Here is a 9,082-nt window from a genome sequence, read left to right as displayed (position 1 = left end):
AAAAAACAAGGGGAAATAGGCTACCTTGCATAATGACTTAGCCACTCCCAGTCTCTATTTAAGCCTAAATTAATAGTATCCACTTTGCAAATGAATTCCAATTCAGCAGTTTCTCGCTGGAGTCTGGATTTGAAGTTTTTTTGTTTTAAGATAGCGACCTTCATGTCTGTAATTGCGTGACCAGAGAGATTGAAGTGTTCTCCAACTGGTTTATGAATGTTATAATTCTTGACATCTGATTTGTGTCCATTTATTCTTTTACGTAGAGACTGTCCAGTTTGACCAATGTACATGGCAGAGGGGCTTTGCTGGCACATGATGGCATATATCACATTGGTGGATGTGCAGGTGAACGAGCCTCTGATAGTGTGGCTGATGTTATTAGGCCCTGTGATGGTGTCCCCTGAATAGATATGTGGGCACAGTTGGCAACGGGCTTTGTTGCAAGGATAGGTTCCTGGGTTAGTGGTTCTGTTGTGTGGTATGTGGTTGTTGGTGAGTATTTGCTTCGGGTTGGGGGGCTGTCTGTAGGCAAGGACTGGCCTGTCTCCCAAGATTTGTGAGAGTGTTGGGTCATCCTTCAGGATAGGTTGTAGATCCTTAATAATGCGTTGGAGGGGTTTTAGTTGGGGGCTGAAGGTGACGGCTAGTGGCGTTCTGTTATTTTCTTTGTTAGGCCTGTCCTGTAGTAGGTGACTTCTGGGAACTCTTCTGGCTCTATCAATCTGTTTCTTCACTTCCGCAGGTGGGTATTGTAGTTGTAAGAATGCTTGATAGAGATCTTGTAGGTGTTTGTCTCTGTCTGAGGGGTTGGAGCAAATGCGGTTGTATCGCAGAGCTTGGCTGTAGACGATGGATCGTGTGGTGTGGTCAGGGTGAAAGCTGGAGGCATGTAGGTAGGAATAGTGGTCAGTAGGTTTCCGGTATAGGGTGGTGTTTATGTGACCATTGTTTATTAGCACTGTAGTGTCCAGGAAGTGGATCTCTTGTGTGGACTGGACCAGGCTGAGGTTGACGGTGGGATGGAAATTGTTGAAATCATGGTGGAATTCCTCAAGGGCTTCTTTTCCATGGGTCCAGATGATGAAGATGTCATCAATATAGCGCAAGTAGAGTAGGGGCGTTAGGGGACGAGAGCTGAGGAAGCGTTGTTCTAAATCAGCCATAAAAATGTTGGCATACTGTGGGGCCATGCGGGTACCCATAGCAGTGCCGCTGATCTGAAGGTATACATTGTCCCCAAATGTAAAATAGTTATGGGTAAGGACAAAGTCACAAAGTTCAGCCACCAGGTTAGCCGTGACATTATTGGGAATAGTGTTCTTGACGGCTTGTAGTCCGCACCAAGTAAAATTTGCTCAGTAAAAAATTGGAGAGGTCTTTTTCTAACTACATCCCTGAAAATCCACCCTGGGACCTAAAAGTCAAGCTGGATTCTTCTGGGCTCATGAAGTGACGTCAATACATAATACAGATTCTGTAACTGGAATTTGGTGAACAATGCAGCTGATGATGCATGAGATGGAATAGAATCCAGCTCACTCTCCCTTCGCTGGGTTGCTCTGCGTGGCTAGCAAGAGTAAAACAAAAATAGTACAAATGTATTTTTGTCACCCAAATCAGTAGGCCAGACTCTGAATACACCCAGGGAGCAGATCTGTTGATTAAGAAGGTGCCATTTTTGCAGAGTCATCACATTTTCAGAAGGGGAACATGACACAAGGGCATGCAAGATGGGCCAGGAGCCTTCTTAGGTACCAGCGGGGAGGTCTATAATTTGTACAGATGCCTCTGTGTCATCATCCTGGGAGTACATAGCGAGTGCTGGCTATACACAGTGGCTCTGGTATTTCACTACTGGCTTCTCTCTTTAGCCCATGACCTCCTTGCGCAGTTCATGCCTTGGGCTTGGTGAATTTCTCTGCCATTAATGAGAGCCGCTTGCACCTCAGACCTTTTCTCTTTAATCTATCGCCATCTAGCGTGCTGTGTCAGTAATGCAAAAACCCAAGACTCCCCTGCCTTATGCAGTACATACAGTCTCCAAACGATAACTCCCTCAGAAATATATTCAATCCCAAAGGCCCAGAGCAAATCAGACTGCCTGATAAAGACTCAGCGCAGATGCATCTATTCCTAGCAAACCACAAGATGTGGGCTGCAATCATCCTTGTTCTTTTCAGTTCTTTCGTGAAGGTGAAAGGTTGACAGTCGTGAGAGCTGCGGTCCTTTCTGTATCCGCAAAGCAGGCATAACATAGACAGCAGCAGTGCTCACCGGTCACTGTGTCCCAACAGTGACTGGGCTGAGTGGAGGGGAAAGATGGTTTCTCGTGTCCATCTAATTCTTGGTCTTTGGCTCAGGCTGCTCATGAAGGTACCGGATTTTGTTAGTTGTGTGCTGTGTTATGGGTGGGGGGGTTGTTTTTGTTTTAATCCCCCACCCAATGCTTTAGGGTTTAAGCCAATCTTTAAATATTAGAGACCTGGGGGGGGGGGGGGGTAGCGGGAGGCAGGTATCCCATATCAGCCTTCTGAAGGGTTCTTACACCTACCAGTGAAGCATCGGGGGTGGCATAGCTCAGTGGTTTGAGCATTGGCCTGCTAAACCTAGGGTTGTGAGTTCAATCTTTGAGGGGGCCATTTAGGGATCTGGGGCAAACATTGGGGACTGGTCCTGCTTTGAGCAGGGGGTTGGACTAGATAATCTCCTGAGGTCCCTTCCAACTCTGATATTCTATGATTCGGTGATGTCCACTGTTGGAGACGGGATACTGGAGTAGATGGACCTTGGGTCTGATCCAGTGTGGCTGCAACCTCACCCCTACTGCAGCCTGGCTGTGTGTTGGCAGAATAGTTGCTTTTCCACACTCAAAGAGCAAAGCACAGGCTTTCAGACTACCCTATGGAAAACAATGACAAAAAAACACAAAAGAAAATTTACCCTGAGAGAGCACAGCATGTGCATCTCCTTAGCAACAGTCTGCAGGAACTCCTGTGGGCCCTCGCTGCAAAGAGGCCCTCAACAGAGACATCTGCCCTCCAGCTAAGAGATGCTGAGGGAAGGGCTGCTCCTCTTAGAGCAACAGAACTGCAGTAGGGTTGCCAAGCAGCGGGACTCTGAGCCCCATTAAGACTGTGTTGGGCCTGGCATGGGGGTGAGCCCTAGTGGTGCAGAGCGATGAGCTGGGGATGCAGCAGCCTCACTGCGATGGCAGATCTCTCAGGAGGAAAAGCTGTCTCTGAAATGCAGCAATCCTGCTGATGCAGCTCTGCAGGCACAGAGGTCTACCACCTCTTTCCCCAAGGCCCTGCCCCCTATTCACTCCTCTCCCCTCCACCCCCTGTTGCTTGCTGGTCTCCCCCCCTCAACTCCAGCCCCTAGGGACTTGCAAACCTGAGCCGCATTGGAGTGCAGGTCAGAATAGCGCTGCGGCCAGACGGGAGCAGCCAGGCAGCTCTGCTGGCAAGGTAGGACATGACCCTCCTGCCTAGCAGCTCCCCACCTCCCTCTGAGCTGTCTGCCCAGCAGCCCCCTTTCCCGTCCGCTCGAGCCCTCCCCGCCCCAGCGCTGCCTGAGAGCGCGGCTGGGGGAAGCGCTGGCTGGCGGGGCAGTTTGCTTCCCTTCCCTCGCGGGGAATGTTCCATGTCTGCTGGGAATCCCTTCCCCTGCTCGCCGTGAGCCCCCGCACTCTGTCCTCTGCCACAGCCCTGCAAACTGTGCTCCTCCAGGGGGTGGCCTGCAGCCCAAGCTGGTGCATGTGTTCTGCCGTGGCAGCCACCGCTTCAGGGCCGGGTGATAGGTTGCCACTTTCCCCCTACCCTCGGTAACTGGACTTTTAGCATCCGGTCAGTAGATCTGACTGGCCACTGCCAGGTTCCCTTTTCGACCGGACTCTCAAATTGTGGAAATGGTGTAAGGAGGGGATAGGATTGTGCGTGGGGGTAGAGGGGGGGGTGTAATACATGTGGTCCATGTGCACCACAGAGATCTTTGCTCTGGAAGGAAGACATGAGGACAGGTGGACATTGGATGGACAATACAGAAGGATCCAGCTTCCTCTCCCTTCACGCCTAATCTATACAGATAAGCACTGCATCAGGGCCACATCCTCTGGCTTAGCTCAGAGACTGGGATTCACCCCCACAGTGTTTTTAAGGAGGCAGAACCATGCTTGAACAACAGCTAACTCCTGGATCTCTCTCAGGCATCTGGAGCAAGTCCCACGGCTTGGGCCAAATGCATCAATGTTGTAACTTCACGTAAGTCAGTGGAGCTACAGCAGGGACAGATGCTTCCATTTAGATACAAAGGTTCTGCGTGCCTAACCAACCCCTGTATAACCTGGGCAATACACCGACGTAGGTTAGATCAAAACCCAGGCCGGGGGAGGATCGAAACTCTGTTCCTCACAGCCCTACCTGGAGGGCACAATAGCAAAGATTTACACAACATCCTCTGGCCTTCAAGCCACATGACTCATGTTACTGGGGCAACGTCCGGGGAGGGAGGAAATAGTGTGTTAAAAAATAAAACCACAGCCCAGCTGAGTGTGAGAGACGAGCAGAGGCCGAGCCCGAGCAGCAAGAAAGCACAGCCAGGCTGAAGCCCCGCAGAGATGGTCTGAGTAATTATCAATGGTAAGGAAACCTCTTTGGGTTGGACAAAGCAGAGCAGAGGGGGAGGTTTGGTTTGTAAATACGTGTGTGCCCCCGACTATCACTGGTGCCTGCCGTTCGTGGGATGATGAGTGAATTCTTTTTAATGCAGTCTGAGCTGCCAGGCCTTCGCAAAGAGTCTTTCCTTACATGGGTGTTGTCTTCACTGTTGCGGGGAGGGACTGTTCCACAGTGGGGTATATCCCAGCCGTGGACAAAAGGGAGGCTTCTGTGATACCTGCTGGGTCACCCTGCAAGGGGAGGTAAAGTCCTATCAGCTGGCGCTCTCCACAACTTTCCCTTCCCACAATAATATCATATACTTTGTCTAGCTAGGTCTGGCAGGGGAGGGGAAGAGTGGGGGGGGGGGTTACTATCTAAGGAATAAAGTAAAACTTTGCTCATTAATTAAAAAAAAAAAATCATTAGGCCTGATTCTGATCTCATTTACACGGGTGTAAAACAGGAGCAACTCCACTGAGTGTCTTTGGGTCTGACTGTGGACTTGCACCAGGGTGAATCAGGAATAATTCTGCTGAAATTAACAGAATTACACAGGATGAAACTGGAGCTCGTAAGTGTGCAGCTAGGCCCATTTTGTCCGGTTGCGACCAACTACCTTCACTTCTGTGCTTTTTGGCCAAGATCTCTTGTGGTATCAGTGCGAATCTCGCTCTCTCAGCGCTTTTTCTCCAACCCTGACAGGAAATGGACTTGTATTAGCATAGCACCTAGGTGCCCTAGTCCTGGAGCAGGACTCCATGATGCTAGGTGCTGTACAAACACAGAACAGAAGGAAAGTCTTTGCCCCAAGCTTTTACCTTGAATGGTGTAACTTGATTCTATTGATTCTATTGCAATCTGGACATTTTGCTGACCATTTGTTACATCCCCCCTGACTCCCACCATGGCTGAAAAGGTGACTTATTGGGTCCCTAGCTCAGGTAGGATCAGAGAGGGGATGATTTGCTCCTCTGAACACCCCTACCACCTTGGTGCCTTGTGCAGCTTCTTTTCCCCAATGCCCCACAGGGACCAACAAATATTTGCCCTTAGCTTGAGGAATGAAAAACAATGGTCTCCTTTCTCTCTGCAGGCTGCAGGTATGTGGCAGCAAAGATTGGGAGCCTATGTGGCCACAGAGGTGAGGAGCCCCCTGCCACCCTGGCCCACCCAGCGGACCACAGCCAGAACCAAAGTAAGTAAAGGACTTGCTGGAGCTGTCGTGAAGATTGCTGTCATGGGGGGCAACAAGCATACTAGATTAGAAAGGAGATGGGATGCAGCCAGTCGGGACTCAGGAGACTTAGGGTCTATTCCTACGTCTGCTGCATGGCAGTGCCATAGCCAGGCATGTAAGTTTGGGTAGGCTGCAAATTATTATGGCCAGGCAATATCCCACCCCCACATTTCCTTACAGACACAGCTTTGTTTTTGATTAGCTGAAGTCTTTTCAAAACTTGTCTATTTGCCCAATAGGAGACACCATTAAAAAAAATCCCAGTATAAATTTACTTGAACTTCACATTGAACTGACCCACATAGAGTCATAGGGCAGATTAGGTATAAGCTGTTTAAGCACTTAGCACCCTCAAGTTCCCAGATCTAGGTCTCCCCAGCAGGCTTCCTGTTTGATGCCAAAATGCCTTATCACACACCAGGCAAACACATCTCTTATTTTCATTACCAAATTCAGTCCTACCCCCATCCGCTGGCTGCATCAGTTAGAGGAAGTTATTTAAAACACAGAAGTCAGCATGACTTTGCAGATGGCTCATGTAATACCCAGGAGGCCTGTGGCTCTCCCAGCTGCCTGAAATTCAATACCTTGCTACTAGCCAATGAATCAGCTGGGACTTTCCCTCCTTTCTGATCAGCTCTTGGAGACACAAAATATGGCTGTCACTTGACAGACTTGCACTTTTATTCCTGTTAAATTGCTGTAGAATATACCAAGCGTGCACCACTTTCCGATAAGATAAGGCTAACTGAATTGCTGTCTGAACCCTTGCTCAGGAGTCTTAGATTAGATTTTAAAATGTGGCAGCAATTGGATAGTAGATTGATGAGACTGAGGCACAAGAAGTGAGGTCCAAAGAAGGGCTCCAAATCATTTGCTCAAGCTCTAAGAGAAGCAGTGAGTGATGGGTTTACATGGTCAAGGTAATGAGCCTGATTCTCCTCTCACTTACACCAGGTTTACACCAATGTAACTCAGTGCAGTTTGTCTTGATTTGCTTTAGTGTAAGCAGGGTGACCAGACAGCAAATGTGAAAAATCGGGACGGAGGTAGGGGGTAATAGGAGCCTATATAAGAAAAAGACCCAAAAATCGGGACTGTCCCTATAAAATCAGGACATATGGTCACCTTAAGCGTAAGTGAGTTCAGATCTTGGCAGTATCAACCTGTATTGCCATATGCAGCAGCAGGAGGTGTGGCCATGAAGCCTATGCCAGCCTAGCTATGTCAACATCGCTGTTTGTGACTGAAAAACAAAGAGTTTTTTCAACAGGCTCACTGAAAGCCAGGTGGGGTGGGGCCGCAGAGTGGCCCAGAATTGGAATCGCAGTTTAACTGGTGTCAGATAAGTTGCCCTGGCAGTGGTATTTAAACTTCCCCTTTAAGCTAACAGACTCCTCTTTAGCTGGTGTAAATCAGCATAGCTCTGTTGGACTCAATGGAGCTGCTTATAGTGGTTCAGTGAGTGAAATAACTATACCAACAAGAGCCCGTTTTTGCCGACGCTTGGAAGCTTTGCTGGCTGGGCTATTTAAGACTGAAAACATTTTCTAATATAAATCTGGGCTCCTGTTCTCAGGGCTAGTCTTCCCCAGAAAATTAGATCCACACAGCTACGTCGCTCAGCACTGTGAAAGATCCACCCCCCTTCAGACTTCGGCCGACCTAAGTCCCTGTGTAGACAGCGCTAGTTCGATAGAAGAATTCTTCCGTGGACCTGGCTACCACCTCTTGGGGAGGTAGATTAACCACAGCACTGAGAGAACCCCTCCCGGCACTGTCGTGTCTACACTGAAGCGCTACAGATGCCGGTGTGCAGCTGTAGCATTTTCAGTGTAGACCTAGCCTCAGCTTTCCCTTGTTCTGTGTTACAATCTCCCGCTGTAAGGCTTGGAACGTAGCCTCCTCGCTAGCTGATGTCGAAGCTTTGTTCATGTGACGGATAAGCCTTTTCATTCCCACGGCTAACATTGCGGATTCCTCCTCTTTCCTCTCTTGCGCTTGCATTTTCAGATGTAAACACGGTGATATCAGAAGGCCCCCGAGTGACGGGCGCCGTCGCTAGGAACAAGATGCTCGGCCCTGAACAGCCCTGCGGATCCTGAGGGTAGATGGCCTCAGGGCCCTCCTTGGAAGCCTGAGGCCTTCTTTCTCTCTGATTCTGCAAGGGTCTTGGTCTGCTCCCCAGCGATCGGAAATGCGTGTTCACCAGTAAATCCATCTTGCATTTGTATAACAATATGAATTGTCCTTACTAACCCCTTGCCACAAGGATTTCCCAGGATGAAAGACAAATTAAGTCCGATGCTCAGCATCTGCTATAACTGCTGCCTCAAAAACTTACTCCATGCTCTATACTGGGGCCAGGGAGAATATGTTACCCTTCTCAAACCAAAGTCGTATTCAATACGTATATCAGGCCACATTCTGGTCTCATGTATACTGGTGTAACTTCAGAGTAACTTCACTGAAGTAAATAGAGTCAGATCTTCAGCTGATAAAAATTAGTGTCGCTCCATTAATTGGAGCTATGCTGAGTTGCACCAGCCGAGGATCTGGACCAGCGTTGCCCTGAATTTACGCTGGTGTAACAGAGAACGGAATCTGGCCTTCAGGGCTAAAAATCATCTCTAAAACGGTCATAAAGCAGAGAAACTCAATTGATTTCAATGAAGTTACTCTGGGTCTACACTGGAGTAAGAGAGAGCAGAATTTGGCCCATGGAGGGAAGACACCACCCTTACATGGGTGGATGGATCTGGCCCTTGGTGATCTGATTTCCTTTCTTCTGGGAAGTTCTCCCTATATTGTCACAGTGAACAATGACGACAGATTCACAAACTCCTTTGTGTGGAGATGAACAAGTCCGAATCCTTCCTGTGCTACAAACATGCAATTCAACCAGAAATAAAAACTAATGAAAGCAAGTGTACTGTACATTGATGGCCTTTTGGTGTTGCTCCATTTGTAAGCATTTATTCCTTTGGCATACACAGTGAATTATTAATTAGTTGTGTTACGGTTGCCATGGAGGCCCCAGCCCAGATTATGCCCCTTGGTGTTTTACTGTGTTTGCAAACACGTGGTAAAAGAACAGCTTGCAGCCATAACAGAGAAGACAGACAGAGGGAATGAAGTGATTCAGCAGTACTGTGAATGATTCCCCCTCATCCTTGGATGCCCC

The 9,082-nt window shown here is 48.6% G+C and overlaps 1 long non-coding RNA gene across 1 annotated transcript; it reads left to right on the top strand.

The window, feature by feature from the left end:
* The first annotated feature begins 4,488 nt into the window (after positions 1 to 4,488).
* Positions 4,489 to 8,825, top strand: LOC125623428 (uncharacterized). Its single transcript, XR_007352994.2, has 3 exons — positions 4,489 to 4,640; positions 5,755 to 5,856; positions 7,912 to 8,825. It is a non-coding gene; the product is annotated as an uncharacterized LOC125623428 (long non-coding RNA).
* Positions 8,826 to 9,082: the final 257 nt, after the last annotated feature.

Source organism: Caretta caretta, chromosome 16, assembly GCF_965140235.1.
Source record: "Caretta caretta isolate rCarCar2 chromosome 16, rCarCar1.hap1, whole genome shotgun sequence".
NCBI classification, from domain to species: domain Eukaryota; kingdom Metazoa; phylum Chordata; order Testudines; family Cheloniidae; genus Caretta; species Caretta caretta.
This window is presented reverse-complemented; position numbering and strand designations above follow the sequence as displayed.